Source organism: Triticum urartu, chromosome 7A (assembly GCF_056163025.1).
Source record: "Triticum urartu cultivar PI428250 chromosome 7A, HENAU_Tu73, whole genome shotgun sequence".
Classification (NCBI taxonomy): Eukaryota; Viridiplantae; Streptophyta; class Magnoliopsida; order Poales; family Poaceae; genus Triticum; species Triticum urartu.
Window position 1 is genome coordinate 681,155,251 of NC_141879.1, and position 21,657 is coordinate 681,176,907.

General features: G+C 46.7%; 1 pseudogene; it reads right to left on the reverse strand.

Moving 5' to 3' along the window:
• LOC147961426 (scopoletin glucosyltransferase-like) overlaps window positions 1-20,335 on the reverse strand; it is a 59,750-nt pseudogene extending 39,415 nt beyond the window's left edge.
• Between the last annotated feature and the right edge of the window lie 1,322 nt (window positions 20,336-21,657).

Here is a 21,657-nt window from a genome sequence, read left to right on the forward strand (position 1 = left end):
GATTAGTTGTGTCTGAGGTCTTGACGACCTATTGGATGCTTTCGCTGGTCCGGGCACCTTTAGTGTGCGGCTGCCAAGGCAGCCTCAATCTCTTCAGCGCGCAGAGATCGCTTGATATTTCCGTCCACTGAAATGATGCCACGTGGACCAGGCATCTTGAGTGTGAGGGAGGTGTAGTGTGGTATTGCATTAAAGCGAGCGAAAGCTTCGCGTCCGAGCAGTGCTTGATAGCCACTTTGAAACGGAGCGATGTGGAAGGTTAAATGCTCGCAACGGAAGTTATCGGGGGAGCCGAATATAACCTGTAGTAGGAGGGAGCCCGTACAATGAGCCACTGGGCCTAGCGTTACTCCTTTAAAGGTAGTATTGCTATGGCGAATTTGTGTTGGGTCTAACCCCATCCTGTGGATTGTATCCTGATATATTAGGTTTAGGCTGCTGCCGCCGTCCATCAAGACTCGTGTGAAGTGATATCCGCCAATTACTGGGTCTAATACCAGGGCAGCCCATCCTGCGTGTCGGATACTTGCTGAGTTATCGCGATGGTCGAAAGTGATCGGTTGAGACGACCAGTGGCAGGACTTCGCGGTGACAGGCACTTGGGTATATTTTCCTGGGAGTGCCGTGTTGTTTTTTCCCTTGATCACGTGTAACACGTTTACTATTTTGACTTCTGGTGGAAATTTATTTTGTTCCCCCGTGTCTTGCTTGGGAGGCTCGTCCTCGTCTTCACTTGGTGTATCCTCCCCCTTGTGTACGGCGTTGAGCTTGCCGCACTGCTTGAAGACCCAACATTCTCTGTGGGTATGATTAGCAGGTTTACCAGGGGTACTATGGATCAGACATACTTGGTCCAGAATTTTGTTGAGGCTGGACAGTTCATCCCTGGTGCCTTTAGGGGGCGGCTTTTGACCTGGTCGAGAGCTTTTCAATCCGGCATTTACTGTCGTGCCCTTCGTGTTGTCTTCTTTATTCCGGCGTTTGTTATTCCTGTTGCGCCGTGATTTCCCGTTTCCATCTCTAACTTCAAATGTACTGGGGTCGCTGGTGCTGCATCTGGCTAGCCAGTTGTCCTCACCCGCGCAAAAGCGGGTCATGAGGTTTTTTTAATGCGGCCATCGTTCTCGGCTTATCTTGGCCGAGGTGTCTGGCGAGCCATTCGTCACAGACGCTATGCTTGAAAGCTGCCAAGGCTTCGGCGTCCGGATAGTCGACAATCTGGTTCTTTTTAGTAAGAAACATGTTCCAAAGCTTTCGGGCTGACTCTCCGGGCTGTTGAGTTATATGGCTCAAATCGTCCGCGTCCGGAGGTCGGACATAAGTCCCTTGAAAATTTGCCCGAAAGGCATCTTCGAGCTCTTCCCAACTTCCAATGGAGCTTTCGGGGAGGCCTTTGAGCCAGTGACGAGCTGGCCCTTTGAGCTTGAGGGGTAAGTACTTGATGGCGTGGAGATCATCTCCTCGAGCCATATGGATATGAAGGATATAGTCCTCAATCCAGACCCCAGGGTCTGTTGTTCCGTCGTATGCCTCTATGTTTACGGGCTTGAATCCCTCTGGAAATTCATGGTCCAGGACCTCATCGGTGAAACATAGGGGGTGTGCGGCACCCCTATAGCTGGGTGTACCGCGTTGTTCGGATGTTTGTTGTGTTGCATTGTATGCTGGGGCGCGCTTGCGTGGTCCATAGATGGATCTTGTTGCGATGTCCTTTGGGTGCGAGCCCTCGCATGGGTCGCGTGTTGTATTGTGAGTGGCGTTATATGCCACTCTGTGTTGATAGAGGGGTCGTCTATCCAACCAAGTGGCTGCTTTGATATTTGGTTGTGGGGGGTCTGAGGCCTCCTCATCGAATTCAGGTAGCAGCTTCCGCTTTGGGTAGCTCTTGGAGGGGCGATTGTCACCGTACATCGCTGCTGTGTTGAGTATTTTACTCCATCGGATGTGGAGTGTGTCTTGCGCAGCCTTGAGCCTTTGCTTCTGCTTTTTCAGACTCCTCGCGGTGGCAACAAGCCTTTTACGGGCAGTCTGCAGCTCTGGGTGTCTGTCCGGTGTTATGTCGTCTGGACCATTATCCTTGATAGGATTTGTTTGTTCGGTTTGATTATACGGATTGCCGTTGTCCGGCAGCGGTTCGCCCTGCTCCAGCGTTGGGTCTGTGTGATCGCTATTTCTGTCGAGGTGGGATTTGGGGCGGCGCTTGCGTCGCCGCTTTGACTGCTTTTCGAGGGAACAAGCCTTCGGTGCGTCCTTCTGCTCCTCGTCGTCATCTTTTCGTGCGTCCACCATGTATACGTCATATGACGAGGTGGCGTTCCAGGGCCCAATAGGCGCTGGTTCTTCATCATCTCCTTCATCGGCGTCCATACCGTCGATGTCTTCAGAGTCGAAGTCGAGCATGTCGGTTAAATCGTCGACAGTGGCTACAAAGTGGGTGGTGGGTGGGCTTTGAATTTCTTCATCGTCCGTATCCCAATCTCACTGACCGTAGTCCGGCCAGGGCTCTCCTGATAAAGAGAGAGACTTTAGTGATTTTATGATATCGCCAAAGGGCGAGTGCTGAAAGATGTCCGCGGCAGTAAACTTCATGATCGGCGCCCAATCGGATTCGATCGGCAGGGGCGCGGAGGGTTCGGAGTCCGGAGAGGAGTCCGGCTCCTTGGAGTCACGAGTCTCGCGGAGTGCGGGGCTGGTGGTTAGCTCAATCGCCATTGGGATCGAAGCCCCCGAGGCGGCGTCCAACCGCCCATCCTCGATCGGCGCAGTTGGCTCCGAATTAAGGGTCGAAGCCGATGCAGGTGCGGCCTCCAGGGCACTGTTCGTTGGCAGAGCAAGATCATGCTCGTCGAGACAGTGCGACGCGCTCGGCAGTGGCTCGAATCCGTCGAAGATCAAGTCCCCGCGGATGTCAGCCGTGTAGTTTAAACCTCGAAATCTGACCTGACGGCCAGGGGCATAGCTTTCGATCTGCTCCAGATGGCCAAGTGAATTGGCCTGCAGTGCAAAGCCGCCGAAGACGAAGATCTGTCCGGGGAGGAAGGTCTCACCCTGGACTACATCATTATTGGTGATCGTAGGAGCCATCGAGCCTGACGGCGACGACATAGAGGAACTCTCAATGAAAGCACCAATGTCGGTGTCAAAACCGGCGGATCTCGGGTAGGGGGTCCCGAACTGTGCGTCTAGGCCAGATGGTAACAGGAGGCAGGGGACACGATGTTTTACCCAGGTTCGGGTCCTCTTGATGGAGGTAAAACCCTACGTCCTGCTTGATTAATATTGATGATATGGGTAGTACAAGAGTAGATCTACCACGAGATCGGAGAGGCTAAACCCTAGAAGCTAGCCTATGGTATGATTGTTGTTCTGTATGTTGTCCTATGGACTAAAATCCTCCGGTTTATATAGACACCGGAGAGGGTTAGGGTTACACAAAGTCAGTTACAATGGTAGGAGACCTACATATCCGTATCGCCAAGCTTGCCTTCCACGCCAAGGAAAGTCCCTTCCGAACACGGGACGAAGTCTTCAATCTTGTATCTTCATAGTCTAGGAGTCAGGCTGAAGGTATAGTCCGGCCATCCGGACACCCCCTAATCCAGGACTCCCTCATCAAGGATTCAATCAATCCATATACAATTCCCTTTGTCAATCGGTACGTTACTTGCCCGAGACTCGATCGTCGGTATCCCAATACCTCGTTCAATCTCGTTACCGGCAAGTCACTTTACTCGTACCGTAATGCATGATCCCGTGATCAACCACTTGGTCACATTGAGCTCATTATGATGATGCATTACCGAGTGGGCCTAGAGATACCTCGCCGTCAGACGGAGTGATAAATCCCAGTCTCGATTCGTGCCAATCCAACAGACACTTTCGGAGATACCTGTAGTGTACCTTTATAGTAACCCAGTTACGTTGTGACGTTTGGCACACCCAAAGCACTCCTACAGTATCCGGGAGTTGCACAATCTCATGGTCTAAGGAAATGATACTTGACATTCAGAAAAGCTATAGCAAACGAATTACACGATCTTTGAGCTATGCTTAGGATTGGGTCTTGTCCATCACATCATTCTCCTAATGATGTGATCCCGTTATCAATGACATCCAATGTCCATAATCAGGAAACCATAACTATCTTTTGATCAATGAGCTAGTCAACTAGAGGATCACTAGGGACGTGTTGTGGTCTATGTATTCACACATGTATTACGATTTCCGGATAACACAATTATAGCATGAACAATAGACAATTATCATGAACAAAGAAATATAATAATAACCATTTTATTATTGCCTCTAGGGCATATTTCCAACAGCCTGAGCTCTCGCCTGGGTCCTCGTCTAGGCCCCCATCGCTCGACCTGCCGTCGTCTCCAGTATTGGCGTCGCCAGCTCCTGTTTCTGTTGCACCGCAACGACAGCACACTCGCAGCCGCAGCGGTATTGTTCAACCCAAGCAGCGTCATGATGGTACTATCACATATTTGGCTGCTTGTCTTGTGAAGGAAATATGCCCTAGAGGCAATAATAAAGTTATTATTTATTTTCTTATATCATGATAAATGTTTACTATTCATGCTAGAATTGTATTAACCGGAAACATAATACTTGTGTGAATACATAAACAAACAAAGTGTCACTAGTATGCCTCTACTTGACTAGCTCGTTAATCGAAGATGGTTATGTTTCCTAACCATAGACATGAGTTGTCATTTGATTAACGAGATCACATCATTAGGAGAATGATGTGATTGACATGACCCATTCCATTAGCTTAGCACCCGATCATTTAGTATGTTGCTATTGCTTTCTTCATGACTTATACATGTTCCTATGACTATGAGATTATGCAACTCCCGTTTACCGGAGGAACACTTTGTGTGCTACCAAACGTCACAACGTAACTGGGTGATTATAAAGGTGCTCTACAGGTGTCTCCAAAGGTACATGTTGGGTTGCCGTATTTCGAGATTAGGATTTGTCACTCCGATTGTCGGAGAGGTATCTCTGGGCCCTCTCGGTAATGCACATCACTTAAGCCTTGCAAGCAATGCAACTAATAAGTTAGTTGCAAGATGATGTATTATAGAATGCGTAAAGAGACTTGCCGGTAACGAGATTGAACTAGGTATTGAGATACCGACGATCGAATCTCGGGCAAGTAACATACCGATGACAAAGGGAACAAACATATGTTGTTATGCGGTCTGACCGATAAAGATCTTCGTAGAATATGTAGGAGCCAATATGAGCATCCAGGTTCCCCTATTGGTTATTGACCGGAGAGGTGTCTCGGTCATGTCGACATTGTTCTCGAACCCGTAGGGTCCGCACGCTTAACGTTACGATGACAGTTTCATTATGAGTTTATATATTTTGATGTACCGAAGGTTGTTCGGAGTCCGGATGTGATCACGGACTTAACGAGGAGTCTCGAAATGGTCGAGACATAAAGATCGATATATTGGACGACTATATTTGGACACCAGAAAGGTTCCGGGTGAGATTGGGACAATACCGGATCACCGGGAGGTTATCGGAACCCCCCGGGAAGTATATGGGCCTTATTGGGCCTTAGTGGAAAGGAGGGGAAAGGAGCAAGAGAGGGCCCCCCCCCCAAGACCAATCCGAATTGGGAGGGGGGCCGGCCCCCCTTTCCTTCCTCCCTCCTTCCTCTTCCTTCCCTCTCCTACTCCTAATAGGAAAAAAGGGAGTCCTACTCCATGTGGGAGTTGGACTCCTCCTTAGGACGCGCCACCCTCCTTGGCCGTCCCCCTCCTCCACTCCTTTATATACGGGGGCAGGGGGGCACCCCATAGACAGAACAATTGATCATTGATCTCTTAGCCGTGTGCGGTGTCCCCCTCCACCATAATCCTCGATAATATTGTAGCGGTGCTTAGGAAGCCCTGCGACGGTAGAACATCAAGATCGTCACCACGCCGTCGTGCTGACGGAACTCATCCCCGACACTTTGCTGGATCGGAGTCCCGGGATCGTCATCGAGCTGAACATGTGCTAGAACTCGGAGGTGCCGTAGTTTTGGTGCTTGATCAGTCGGGCCGTGAAGACGTACGAATACATCAACCGCATTGTGCTATGCTTCCGCTTCCGGTCTACGAGGGTACGTAGACAACACTCTTCCCTCTCATTGCTATGCATCACCATGATCTTGCGTGTGCGTAGGAATTTTTTTGAAATTACTACGTTCCCCAATAGTGGCATCCGAGCCTAGGTTTTATGCATTGATGTTATGCACGAGTAGAACACAAGTGAGTTGTGGGCGATATAAGTCATACTGCTTACCAGCATGTCATACTTTGGTTCGGCGGTATTGTTGGATGAAGCGGCCCGGACTGACATTACGCGTACGCTTACGCGAGACTGGTTCTACCGACGTGCTTTGCACACAGGTGGCTGGCGGGTGTCAGTTTCTCCAACTTTAGTTGAACCGAGTGTGGCTACGCCCGGTCCTTGCGAAGGTTAAAATAGCACCAACGTGACAAACTATCGTTATGGTTTTGATGCGTAGGTAAGAACGGTTCTTGCTAAGCCCGTAGCAGCCACGTAAAACTTGCAACAACAAAGTAGAGGACGTCTAAGTTGTTTTTGCAGGGCATGTTGTGATGTGATATGGTCAAGACATGATGCTAAATTTTATTGTATGAGATGATCATGACCGAGTTATCGGCAACTGGCAGGAGCCATATGGTTTTTGCTTTATTGTATGCAATGCAATCGCGTTGTAATGCTTTACTTTATCACTAAACGGTAGCGATAGTCGTGGAAGCATAAGATTGGCGGGACGACAACGATGCTATGATGGAGATCAAGGTGTCGCGCCGGTGACGATGGTGATCATGACGATGCTTCGAAGATGGAGATCACAAGCACAAGATGATGATGGCCATATCATATCACTTATATTGATTGCATGTGATGTTTATCTTTTATGCATCTTATCTTGCTTTGATTGACGGTAGCATTATAAGATGATCTCTCACTAAATTTCAAGATAAAAGTGTTCTCCCTGAGTATGCACCGTTGCCAAAGTTCGTCGTGCCCAGACACCACGTGATGATCGGGTGTGATAAGCTCTATGTCCATCTACAACGGGTGCAAGCCAGTTTTGCACACACAGAATACTCAGGTTAAACTTGACGAGCCTAGCATATGCAGATATGGCCTCGGAACACTGAGACCGAAAGGTCGAGCATGAATCATATGGTAGATATGATCAACATAGTGATGTTCACCATTGAAAACTACTCCATTTCACGTGATGATCGGTTATGGTTTAGTTGATTTGGATCACGTGATCACTTAGAAGATTAGAGGGATGTCTTTCTAAGTGGGAGCTCTTAAGTAATATGATTAATTGAACTTAAATTTATCATGAACTTAGTACCTGATAGTATCTTGCTTGTTTGTGTTTGATTGTAGATAGATGGCCCGTGTTGTTGTTCCGTTAAATTTTAATGCGTTCCTTGAGAAAGCAAAGTTGAAAGATGATGGTAGCAATTATACGGACTGGGTCCGTAACTTGAGGATTATCCTCATTGCTGCACAGAAGAATTACGTCCTGGAAGCACCGCTAGGTGCCAGGCCTGCTGTTGGAGCAACACCAGATGTTATGAATGTCTGGCAGAGCAAAGCTGATGACTACTCACTAGTTCAGTGTGCCATGCTTTACGGCTTAGAATCGGGACTTCAACGACGTTTTGAACGTCATGGAGCATATGAGATGTTCCAGGAGTTGAAGTTAATATTTCAAGCAAATGCCCGGATTGAGAGATATGAAGTCTCCAATAAGTTCTATAGGTGCAAGATGGAGGAGAATAGTTCTGTCAGTGAGCATATACTCAAAATGTCTGGGTATAATAATCACTTAATTCAACTGGGAGTTAATCTTCCGTATGATTGCGTCATTGATAGAATTCTCCAATCACTTCCACCTAGCTACAAGAGCTTCGTGATGAACTATAATATGCAAGGGATGAATAAGACAATTCCCGAGATCTTCGCAATGCTAAAAGTTGCAGAGGTAGAAATCAAGAAGGAGCATCAAGTGTTGATGGTCAACAAGACCACTAGTTTCAAGAAAAAGGGCAAGGGGAAGAAGAAGGGGAACTTCAAGAAGAACAGCAAGCAAGTTGCTGCTCAGGAGAAGAAACCCAAGTCTGGACCTAAGCCTGAAACTGAGTGCTACTATTGTAAGCAGACTGGTCACTGGAAGCGGAACTGCCCCAAGTATTTGGCGGATAAGAAGGATGGCAAGGTGAACAAAGGTATATGTGATATACATGTTATTGATGTGCACCTTACTAGAGCTCGCAGTAGCACCTGGGTATTTGATACTGGTTTTGTTGCTAATATTTGCAACTCGAAACAGGGACTACGGATTAAGCGAACACTGGCGAAGGACGAGGTGACGATGCACGTGGGAAATGGTTCCAAAGTCGATGTGATCGCGGTCGGCACGCTACCTCTACATCTACCATCGGGATTAGTATTAGACCTAAATAATTGTTATTTGGTGCCAGCGTTGAGCATGAACATTATATCTGGATCTTGTTTGATGCGAGACGGTTATTCATTTAAATCAGAGAATAATGGTTGTTCTATTTATATGAGTAATATCTTTTATGGTCATGCACCCTTGAAGAGTGGTCTATTTTTGATGAATCTCGATAGTAGTAATACACATATTCATAATGTTGAAGCCAAAAGATGCAGAGTTGATAATGATAGTGCAACTTATTTGTGGCACTGCCGTTTAGGTCATATCGGTGTAAAGCGCATGAAGAAACTCCATACTGATGGACTTTTGGAACCACTTGATTATGAATCACTTGGTACTTGCGAACCGTGCCTCATGGGAAAGATGACTAAAATGCCGTTCTCTGGTACTATGGAGAGAGCAACAGATTTGTTGGAAATCATACATACAGATGTATGTGGTCCAATGAATGTTGAAGCTCGTGGCGGATATCGTTATTTTCTCACCTTCATAGATGATTTAAGCAGATATGGGTATATCTACTTAATGAAACATAAGTCTGAAACATTTGAAAAGTTCAAAGAATTTCAGAGTGAAGTTGAAAATCATCGTAACAAGAAAATAAAGTTTCTACGATCTGATCATGGAGGAGAATATTTGAGTTACGAGTTTGGTTTACATTTGAAACAATGTGGAATAGTTTCGCAACTCACGCCACCCGGAACACCACAGCGTAATGGTGTGTCCGAACGTCGTAATCGTACTTTACTTGATATGGTGCGATCTATGATGTCTCTTACAGATTTACCGCTATCGTTTTGGGGTTATGCTTTAGAGACGGCCGCATTCACGTTAAATAGGGAACCATCAAAATCCGTTGAGACGACACCTTATGAACTATGGTTTCGCAAGAAACCAAAGTTGTCGTTTCTGAAAGTATGGGGCTGTGATGCTTATGTGAAAAAGCTTCAACCTGATAAGCTCGAACCCAAATCGGAGAAATGTGTCTTCATAGGATACCCAAAGGAGACTGTTGGGTACACCTTCTATCACAGATCCGAAGGCAAGACATTTGTTGCTAAGAATGGATCCTTTCTGGAGAAGGAGTTTCTCTCGAAAGAAGTGAGTGGGAGGAAAGTAGAACTTGATGAGGTAACTGTACCTACTCCCTTATTGGAAAGTAGTACATCACAGAAACCGGTTTCTGTGACACCTACACCAATTAGTGAGGAAGCTAATGATGATGATCATGAAACTTCAGAACAAGTTACTACTGAACCTCGTAGATCAACTAGAGTAAGATCCGCACCAGAGTGGTACGGTAATCCTGTTCTAGAAGTCATGCTACTAGATCATGATGAACCTACGAACTGTGAAGAAGCGATGGTGAGCCTAGATTCTGCAAAATGGCTTGAAGCCATGAAATCTGAGATGGGATCCATGTATGAGAACAAAGTGTGGACTTTGGTTGACTTGCCCAATGATCGGCAAGCAACTGAGAATAAATGGATCTTCAAGAAGAAGACTGACGCTGACGGTAATGTTACTGTCTACAAAGCTCGACTTGTTGCAAAAGGTTTTTGACAAGTTCTAGGGATTGACTACGATGAGACCTTCTCACCCGTAGCGATGCTTAAGTCTGTCTGAATCATGTTAGCAATTGCCGCATTTTATGATTATGAAATTTGGCAGATGGATGTCAAAACTGCATTCCTGAATGGATTTCTGGAAGAAGAGTTGTATATGATGCAATTGGAAGGTTTTGTCGATCCAAAGGGAGCTAACAAAGTGTGCAAGCTCCAACGATCCATTTATGGACTGGTGCAAGCATCTCGGAGTTGGAATAAACGCTTTGATAGTGTGATCAAAGCATTTGGTTTTATACAGACTTTTGGAGAAGCCTGTATTTACAAGAAAGTGAGTGGGAGCTCTGCAGCATTTCTGATATTATATGTGGATGACATATTACTAATCGGAAATGATATAGAATTTCTGGATAGCATAAAGGGATACTTGAATAAGAGTTTTTCAATGAAAGACCTTGGTGAAGCTGCTTACATATTGGGCATTAAGATCTATAGAGATAGATCAAGACGCTTAATTGGACTTTCACAAAGCACATACCTTGACAAAGTTTTGAAGAAGTTCAAAATGGATCAAGCAAAGAAAGGATTCTTGCCTGTGTTACAAGGTGTAAAGTTGAGTAAGACTCAATGCCCGACCACTGTAGAAGATAGAGAGAAAATGAAAGATGTTCCCTATGCTTCAGCCATAGGCTCTATCATGTATGCAATGTTGTGTACCAGACCTGATGTGTGCCTTGCTATAAATCTAGCAGGGAGGTACCAAAGTAATCCAGGAGTGGATCACTGGACAGCGGTCAAGAACATCCTGAAATACCTGAAAAGGACTAAGGATATGTTTCTCGTATATGGAGGTGACAAAGAGCTCATCGTAAATGGTTATGTTGATACAAGCTTTGACACTGATACAGAAGATTCTAAATCGCAAGCCGGATACGTATTTACATTAAACGGTGGAGCTGTCAGTTGGTGCAGTTCTAAACAAAGCGTCGTGGCGGGATCTACATGTGAAGCGGAGTACATAGCTGCTTCGAAAGCAGCAAACGAAGGAGTATGGATGAAGGAGTTCATATCCGATCTAGGTGTCATACCTAGTGCATCGGGTCCAATGAAAATCTTTTGTGACAATACTGGTGCAATTGCCTTGGCAAAGGAATCCAGATTTCACAAGAGAACCAAGCACATCAAGAGACACTTCAATTCCATCCGGGATCTAGTCCAGGTGGGAGACATAGAGATTTGCAAGATACATACGGATCTGAATGTAGCAGACCCATTGACTAAGCCTCTTCCACGAGCAAAACATGATCAGCACCAAGGCTCCATGGGTGTTAGAATCATTACTGTGTAATCTAGATTATTGACTCTAGTGCAAGTGGGAGACTGAAGGAAATATGCCCTAGAGGCAATAATAAAGTTATTATTTATTTCCTTATATCATGATAAATGTTTATTATTCATGCTAGAATTTTATTAACCAAAAACATATTGTGTGAATACATAAACAAACAAAGTGTCACTAGTATGCCTCTACTTGACTAGCTCGTTAATCGAAGATGGTTATGTTTCCTAACCATAGACATGAGTTGTCATTTGATTAATGAGATCACATCATTAGGAGAATGATGCAATTGACATGACCCATTCCATTAGCTTAGCACCCGATCGTTTAGTATGTTGTTATTGCTTTCTTCATGACTTATACATGTTCCTATGACTATGAGAATATGCAACTCCCGTTTACCGGAGGAACACTTTGTGTGCTACCAAACATCACAATGTAATTGGGTGATTATAAAGGTGCTCTACAGGTGTCTCCAAAGGTACATGTTGGGTTGGCGTATTTGGAGATTAGGATTTATCACTCCGATTGTCGGAGAGGTATCTCTGGGCCCTCTCGGTAATGCACATCACTTAAGCCTTGCAAGCAATGCAATTAATAAGTTAGTTGCAAGATGATGTATTATAGAACGAGTAAAGAGACTTGCCGGTAACGAGATTGAACTAGGTATTGAGATACCGACGATCGAATCTCGGGCAAGTAACATACCGATGACAAAGGGAACAAACGTATGTTGTTATGCGGTCTGACCGATAAAGATCTTCGTAGAATATGTAGGAGCCAATATGAGCATCCAGGTTCTTCTATTGGTTATTGACAGGAGACGTGTCTCGGTCATGTCTACATTGTTCTCGAACCCGTAGGGTCCGCACGCTTAATGTTACGATGACAGTTTCATTATGAGTTTATATATTTTGATGTACCGAAGGTTGTTCGGAGTCCCGGATGTGATCACGGACTTGACGAGGAGTCTCGAAATGGTCGAGACATAAAGATCGATATATTGGACGACTATATTTGGACACCGGAAAGGTTCCGAGTGAGATTGGGACAATACCGGATCACCGGGAGGTTATCGGAACCCCCCGGGAGGTATATGGGCCTTATTGGGCCTTAGTGGAAAGGAGGGGAAAGGAGCAAGAGAGGGGGCGCCCCCCCCAAGCCCAATCCGAATTGGGAGGGGGGTCGGGCCCCCCCTTTCCTTCCTCCCTCCTTCCTCTTCCTTGCCTCTCCTACTCCTAATAGGAAAAAAGGGAGTCCTACTCCCTGTGGGAGTTGGACTCCCCCTTAGGGCGTGCCACCCTCCTTCGCCGGCCCCCTCCTCCACTCCTTTATATACGGGGGCAGGGGGCACCCCATAGACACAACAATTGATCATTGTTCTCTTAGCCGTGTGCGGTGCCCCCCTCCACCATAATCCTCGATAATATTGTAGCGGTGCTTAGGCGAAGCCCTGCGACGGTAGAACATCAAGATCGTCACCACGCCGTCGTGCTGACGGAACTCATCCCCGACACTTTGCTGGATCGGAGTCCGGGGACCGTCATCGAGCTGAACATGTGCTAGAACTCGGAGGTGCCGTAGTTTCGGTGCTTGATCAGTCGGGCCGTGAAGACGTACGACTACATCAACCGCGTTGTGCTAAGGCTTCCGCTTCTGGTCTACGAGGGTATGTAGACAACACTCTTCCCTCTCGTTGCTATGCATCACCATGATCTTGCATGTGCGTAGGAAATTTTTTGGAATTACTACGTTCCCCAACATCTTGCTCATTCTGTTGCAGATCCCAATGATGAACCATGCAACTATGAGGCCGCTGTGAGTATTCCTCACTAGCGGGCTGCTATGGAGCAAGAGCACCACGCTCTTATGCATAATGAGACATGGACACTAGTTCCCCCTCCACCTCGCGTCAACATCATTGATTCGAAGTGGGTTTTCAAAGTCAAGAGACATGCGAACGGATCTCTTGAGCGCTACAAGGCGCGTCTCGTGGCTAGAGGGTTTAAACAGTGTCAGGGTCTAGACTACGAGGATACATTCAGCCCAGTTGTTAAGCCTACTACTATTCAGCTACTCCTGTCTCTTGCAGTCTCTCGTGGTTGGTCTCTTCGACAGCTTGATGTGCAGAATGCTTTTCTCCATGGGCTGCTTGAAGAGGAGGTTTACATGCGACAACCACCAGGGTTTGTTGATCACGCTCGGCCTCATCATCTATGTCGTCTAGCGAAGGCTCTATATGGACTGAAACAGGCGCCTCGTGCCTGGCATGCTCGCCTTGCTTCGGCTCTTCGTACTCATGGCTTCGTTCCGTCGACAGCTGATAGCTCGCTGTTCTTATTTCAGCGCCCCAGTGTGACTGTGTATTTTCTTGTGTACGTGGATGACATTATTCTGGTCAGCTCCTCTGCAACGGCTGCTGATGCTCTTGTGACTGCACTTGGCAGAGATTTTGCGGTAAAAGATTTGGGACAGCTACACTTCTTCCTGGGCATTGAAGTTGCACATCAGTCTCGTGGCAGCTTAGCTCTCACCTAGAAGAAGTACTCCCTTGACCTCTTGTGCTGTGCTGGTATGCTCAAGTGTAAGCCATCCCCCATGCCCATGTCCTCTACTGATAAGCTCTCGGCTACTGCTGGTACTATTATGTCTCCTACGGATGCTATGGAGTATCGGAGTATTGTTGGTGGCTTGCAGTATCTGACTATCACACGTCCAGATCTTTCCTTTGCAGTTAACAGGGTGTGTCAGTATCTTCATGCCCCTACTGATGTGCACTGGTCTGCTGTGAAGTGCATTTTTCGTTATGTGCGCCTCACTGTCTCCTATGGTCTTCATCTGCGACCTAGTTCCTCTGCTGTTCTATCTGCATTCTCAGATGCCGATTGGGCTGGGTGTCCGGATGACAGGCGATCCACGAGGGGATATGCTATATTTTTGGGTCGTAATTTGATCGCCTGGAGTGCACGCAAGCAAGCCATTGTTTCTTGCAGCAGGACAGAAGCCGAGTACAAAGCCGTTGCCAATGCGACTGTTGATGTTATCTAGATTGAGTCTTTGCTTCGAGAGCTAGGAATCTCCCAGTCACATCCTCCGGTTCTTTGGTGTGACAACATCGATGCAACGTTTCTTTCGACAAACCCGGTGTTCCATGCATGAACCAAACACATTGAGATTGACTATCATTTTGTGAGGGAACGTGTTGCACAAAAGCTACTACAGATCAAGATTATCTCCTCGAAGGATCAACTTGCCGACATCTTCACCAAGCCTCTACCTTCTCCCATGTTCGAGGTCTGTAGGCGCAATCTCAACCTCCTAGATGCATCATGAGTGAGTTGAGATTGAGGGAGGGTGTTAGACTTTGTAACGTAGCCCAACTGTGTAAACTGTATATTGTGTAACCTTATAAATATATGTGATAGGCCACCCCTAGAGGGTTGAGCCAGTTCCCACAAATCCTATGTTTAATAGCGACCGGCCCGACGAGCCACGCGCGGCGGCGGAGCGTCATGCGGTAGTGCTCGACGTTGTCCTGCTCTAGCTCCTCGAAGCTGTTGAACAGCTCGCCGTAGCTCCTCCGACCTGCGACATAGATGCTCATGACGAAGGTCAGGAAGTGCGGCTCCTTCATCATCTGGCTCCGCCTCATCTCCACGCGGTGCGGTAGACCCGACAGCGACACCACAGCATCGGGATCGTCGTCGTCGTGTGGGTTGCGACTATGCTCCTGCGACAACGCGGACTGGGCGCAGGACTGGGCGAACATACTCATACCAAGGAACATGAGACGTGGGACGCCGTACGCAGCCGCGACGTCCACGGACCAGTAGTAGAAGCCGTAGGAGACCACGGCGTTGACGTCGACGTGGCAGTCGGCCAGGAACCGCTCGAACGGCTCCCATGGCAGGCAGGTGGGGTGCTGCTACACTGCTCATGCTCATGGTAGCAGCTCCCATGGCAGGCAAGCTGGGGAAACCGGCGCTATTTTTCACATGCAATTGCCTCATAGTTAGCCACCTTTTCCCTCTCTCTCCTCTCTTTCCACCTACCCCACGCATCCACTCGAAGCACGCCAGCCTCTGCACTGCCTCCCTACTCTCCAGCAATCCTGGACGCCCTGCACCGACTAGCCGCCCTCCACCAAGCCGCCCTGGCACCCGCCCTTGCCGCGCCTTCTGCCGTCGGCGCTGCCATTGCCGCTCTCCTCTCACCGCCTCGGCCTCCCCTTTCTCTCACTCCCCTCCCCCGTCGGCCGCCCCATCCGTCGCGGGGACCTCATGAAGCAGCTCCTCAAGGTCCGCCTCGGCCTCCCCTTCCTCTCACTTCCCTCCACCACCGGCCGCCCCTTCCGCTAAGGGGACCTCACGAAGCAACTCCCCAAGGCCCGCCTCGGCCTCCCCTTCCTCTCACTCCCCTCCCCCGCCGGCCGCCCTCTCCACCACGGGGACCTCGCGAAGCAGCTCCTCAAGGTCTACCTTGGCCTCCCCTTCCTCTCACTCCCCTCCACCGCCGACCGCCCCCTCCGCCGCGGGGACCTCGCGAAGCGGCTCCTCAACGCCTGCCTCGGCCTCCCCTTCCTCTCACTCCCCTCCCCCGTCGGCCACCCCCTCCGCCGCGGGGACCTCGCGAAGCAGCTCCTCAAGGCCCGCCCCGCGCGTGAGCACCAGCTCTACGAGATGCGCAAGCACGCTGAGCTCCGCGATGCCGTCGCCCACCTCAAGCGGCCCTGGCCCCCGTCTATGCCGCCGCGCTTGCGACCAACCTCCTCTTCGTCGTTGCCGAAGACCAGCTCCTGGAGGGCGCAACGAGTGGAAAAATTTTCCCATCCCCCCCCCCCCCCGGCCAAAATTTTCGCGGGCAGCTCCCCAATTGGCTAAAAAAATGCCTCCTCTAGGGGCAAACGAGTGGAGATGCTCTGATGTCCCCCGTGCAACCCAACGCCATGCTAGGTGGCGTAACCAAAAAGAGTCAGTTCGTGCCAACTTAAGAAAAAATCATGCTAAATTGTGATAAAAAGGTCAAAACAGTTGTCGTGCTAAATATCAGCCGCCAGTCGCCACTCATCAGGTACTAGAAGAACGCTCGTGCGTTGCAACGGGGCCACATTAACTTTAAGAGTTCCATATTACAACATTGGCGACCTTTTTTACCATCAAATCCTCACACACACACACACACTCTCTCTCTCCCTCCCTCTTCCTCACTCTCTCTCCCCCTCTCCCTCTCTCTCTCTAACACACACATATCCATTTTATTGGGTACAGGACCATAATCCATCTATTTCACACACACACGCTAGTGCATAACAATATGGATTATGTGTATTATATTTGCCACCACAACTGAGGGAATTAATTTCATGTAAATCGGCCAGCCACATCTCCAAGAATACGTGGAGGAGGTGGCCCGGGTCAGCGTCGGCGCCGTCCGGCGCGGGCCACGGGCCCGCTTCCAAGTGCACGTGCAATGCACATCTTCACAAATATTATAACCAAATGTGAGAAATCACATGCATAGAAAAGACATTCTGATAGCAATCCAAATACCATAAATCAACTTTTTTTATTAGAAGGTTTGCATGCTGATGTATTAGAAGAAGAAATAGACATTACATAGAGTCGGGTGGCCATGCCGTGGTTACAAAGACGACGCGACTACACCTGGCGGGCAACCATAATGTCACGGAAAGGAAAACAACTCACATACAGTTGAAATGAAATTATCTCCAGATATAAGCCAACCCTTTGGGCTTTGGCCCCGGAGAGCATCCGCAATCCGACTTCGTCCTCAATACGCCGGCAAAGCTCCTGGGCCAATCAACTTATGATTCAAATGTCCAAGAAATGCTATAATTTATCATTCTATGCATAGTGTAAAGAGTAAAGACACAAGCAATTATCCCAGTAATTCCTAAATTAGATTATGCAATTCTCATGGATGTTGTCTCCAATTGATGTTGTCTCCAATTTCATTCTCGGTGTATACGTGAGAAGTGCACCAAAAAACATGTTATGAGAATCAACATTCGTGCCATGTAATCGGCATTGTACATAGTAAACAAAGTTGCTGGAAGTTGTCAATAAGTACCATTCCCAACATCGTGCACAAAATTATACATGGCCAAGACTAAATAAATACATAAATCTGCAATTAAACAAATTAAACACAATTAAGGTAAATCTGCTTGAATTGTGCATCATTCGGGTAAAGAAAGTAGAATACAAAATGTGATACATGGAAGCAGTGCCGTGGGCAGGATTTCGCCACGCCCAGGGACAGGCACTCGTTGGAACAGTATCTACTGTATCTACTGTGCGATAAATTTATGTGTTATTTTTCTTCGTGGAACGGAAAGTAGAAGGGTCCTCAAAACTCAGGCAGGCCGAGCATTGTAATGTGGTAGTCAACCATTAGAATTTACATAAAATTCATCATTGTCATACTCATAATCTAATGCAAGCAGAGTAACAATGATATGATTAGGGGCAAAACAATTCCCCGAAAACAATAAACCAATAATAAATAAATAGATACATGTTGTTCTTAAAACCAACCATTCTTGTTGCCTGGCTCTAGGATTAGAGAGAGAGACCCTGAGGAGATGGTCAGAGGAGGAAGGTGCACATCTACAAGGACTTGTTAGGGAACACGATTAAATTATCTGATTTCATTGAGTTAAACAAGGATAGCCAGATCTGCAAAAATGTAGAGAACATGTAGGCTTGTTATGCACTTATTATGGCTAGTATCAACTTCAAATATTTTTTCTGGATGACCATCGCTTTAGTTAACAGACCATTAAAACGTCCTCTGAATTTCCTAGGCACTGTAGCGGATAATCCCTTAAGAAGATGAAGATTTGCTTCCAAGTGAAGAAGCAAGGCTTGAATCTATTATAATTCACATTTGGTTACATATTGTATGCGCACACAGCTTCATGCAATAATTCTATCATAATTATCAAACGGATAAAAAGGAAAACAATACAACCTTATTTATTTATACTACCATACTACTTTCGTTCCTTTGCAGCAGGTATGATACTATGCAACAGCGTAATTTCTGGAGAAACAAGTGACCAACTTTGTCCGAAACGATATCCCTTGAGTTCTCTTAAGATCCATAAGAGAAGTAGTCGCAGAACTGAAATGAACAACCCACAAAGCTTTGACATCCAAATGCAAAAGGGGTGACAGGGAACTCATAAAAAAACAGAAGTTAAATATAAAAGATATCAATCTCACATCAGGATATGACTCGAGAGCATTATCGCCAGTTAAATGTGAACCATGCTTGAAACCTTTATTTTCAAAAACATTGCACCTACATGCAGCAAAAATCCATAAGTCAATGATCAATAAAATAGTGTCCATGAGCGGGACAAACTAACAAATTTATGTGTATTGATTAACCAGACATCCAAATCATGTAATAACCCGCATTGGTCCTTCTTCGGACATTTCTTCTTTCCTGAGCATAGACAGAAACAATAGAGATATAATAGAGAGAAGGATGTCAGCTACTCAAACAAAAATGACAGACAATACACAAAATGGTGGACAATAACCAACCAACACCACTTCCCTTTCCCAGCACTAACTCCTACCATCGTTGCAAACTTCGTCCTACGCCATCCCTGCAGTCACTACCAGAGCATAGCCCATCTGCCGCCACATCGTTCAGCGTATCGCCCCCAATCACATATTCCACCTAAACTTACAGCTTTACCAATCAAAATTTCTCAATGCAGATCGTTAAATTTTATCAGTGTTCAGGGGCACCTTTGTGTATCGCCGGCAATCACATATTCCACCTAGAAGCAACCATATGCTGGGAGCTCCAGAAAATTTTGCTCCAAAGAAATTTGTGCCAAATATAAAAAGTCCGGTACACGTAGCTCCCGCTTGCGCAGTGTCCGGAGAAGGGTCCGACCACTTAAATTTATGCCAAGTATGAAAAAAAAATCAAAATTGAAACGGTATGATATTTTTAGAGTATTTTCCGCTAAAAATAGTTAGGTACCATACTGCACATAATGGGAAGAATATAATCTCTAGTCATCTTTCTAAATAAAAGAAAATTAAGGTGGAGTGTATCAAACATAGAGAACAAAGCAGTTATCATATAAATATCATAGATGTTGATTTTAATTGGAACGAAAAAAAGGCGGATCCAAATTTAATAGCATGGCAATGAAAATGAGAAGATGGACAATCTAATCTAATGCAAGAACTGATACGGAAGAAAATTTAAATGCAAGAAAATTTTACTTGTTCACTTTTTACTCAATTGAATACCTAACCTGGACAATACTCTTATTTCTATGCACCAGAAAAAACGGAATAGCCAAGCTAAGTATGCCTACGTACGCTCAGATTATATATAAGAATCTTGGGTGAACAATTGCAACAAAGCACTAAGCAGCGATAAATTTAAAAAAAATCCATTAACTATGCAGGCAGTAGGCTTGTTACAACATAGATAGATAGGAAAATGTCACCTCCAGTGCAAAGGAGTGGAACGAAGCATGAATGAGCGGTTGTTTGTTCTTCTCCATGTACATGGATCAGCAGTAGAGGCCAAGTATATAAGTACTTGACTGAACTCCACTCTTCGTGTACGGAGAGCCATGTCACCTTCTCGCCGCTGCAGCATGGGAGGACTGCTGGTTCACGTGACCCTCCAGCTGGGGGATCCATGGTGACTGACCGTCGAGCTCGAGGCAGAGAAGTTGAGGGCAGCAGTGGCGACATCCATGTCGGCCAACCGGGCGAAGAGGAGGTTGTTGGGGAGGGACGCATCGGCAAGATCCGGTCACCATGCGACCTGAAGAGCAACAGTGATCTCCACAAGCTGTAGGCCGACGGCGTGCTCCATCCCCTGCGATGGGGTGACCATGGCGGTGGCCACATCTCCTCATGCTCGCCTCGATCTCGGCGACACACCGTGAGTGCAGGAGGCAGCAACGACCTCGACGAAATCATGGCCTCCATCCCAGAACGCATGGAGGACCTCGGCCCCGTTGCTACTCCTCCCGCCGTAGCCCCACGCGGCAGCAGACCGTGGGTAGGAGGGCAGGCGGCGTCGCCTCGGCTGACCGCAGGGAGCAGCGTTGATTTCGGGTAGGTGGCATCGCGAGGACGACCGCGGCCGCGGGGAAGCACCCCGATCATGCTGCCAGGCCAATCCTTCTCCTCCGATCCCCTACCCCCGAAGATTGCGCCGCCGCCCCGGTCGTGTTGTTTCCATATATTATGCCATTTTTTCCTGTACCTAAACAAACGCGGGTGAGCGGATGGCAGAGTTTTGGTCTGCCCTCTAAAATTGCTAAACGCACTTTTGGTGGGGATTTTATTGTTAATAAATGGATTCAATCATGTGGCTCTAAATAAATGGATAAAATCATGTGGCTCTTCGGATTGTTATGTGCACACTAAGCGGGGTGCAGTTAGGAAAGAAAATGTTTTCTAATTAATTTGATTGAGTGATTTAAGGTAAGTTTAATTAATTTAGATTTTATCTTTAGAGATTGTTCGTGATTGATTCTACATTACTAAATAACTTGCGCCGGTATGGAAAGTTCTGATCTGTTTAGATTTCTTTCGTTGTGTGAGAGGGTGACACGAAAATAAACCGATAAAGTGGGGGGAGGGGACGAAAAAAATCTATGAAAAAAACCAACGAAGGTGGGATGAAAAAAAACCATGATAGATGGGACGAAAATTAACCGACGGAAACTACCAACTGTTCCATTACGAATAAAGATGTATGCGCGACGTCCCATGTGCTTCTGCATGCCATATTGGTTAAAAGACTTTTGCACAGGCTAGCAGTTTCAGTAACTGCCGAGAAAAGGCAGGGCAGCGTCAACTTGGTCTTTGGATCAATGTCAGATTCAATGGACAAAATACAGTGATGCCAAGTCACACGATGTCCCTCTGAACTGGTGGTGTCTGTTGTAGTGTGTGTCGTAGCCTTGTCTTGAGTGCTTGGTTGTTTCGGCTTATTTTTGGGTTGCTGGGTTGTAAATCATTTTTCAATCAAAGGATTCAAAAGCGGATGCAGATTAACTGAGCTCGAGTTCATATAAGTTTGGGTAAACACTGAACACTTAAATTTGAACAAAAATGAATTCTTTTTGTTACAAACTTTGATAAATGTTTTGAATGCTTGCAAAGTTTCATCAAAGAATGACATTCATAAAAGACGTGGGAGAAATA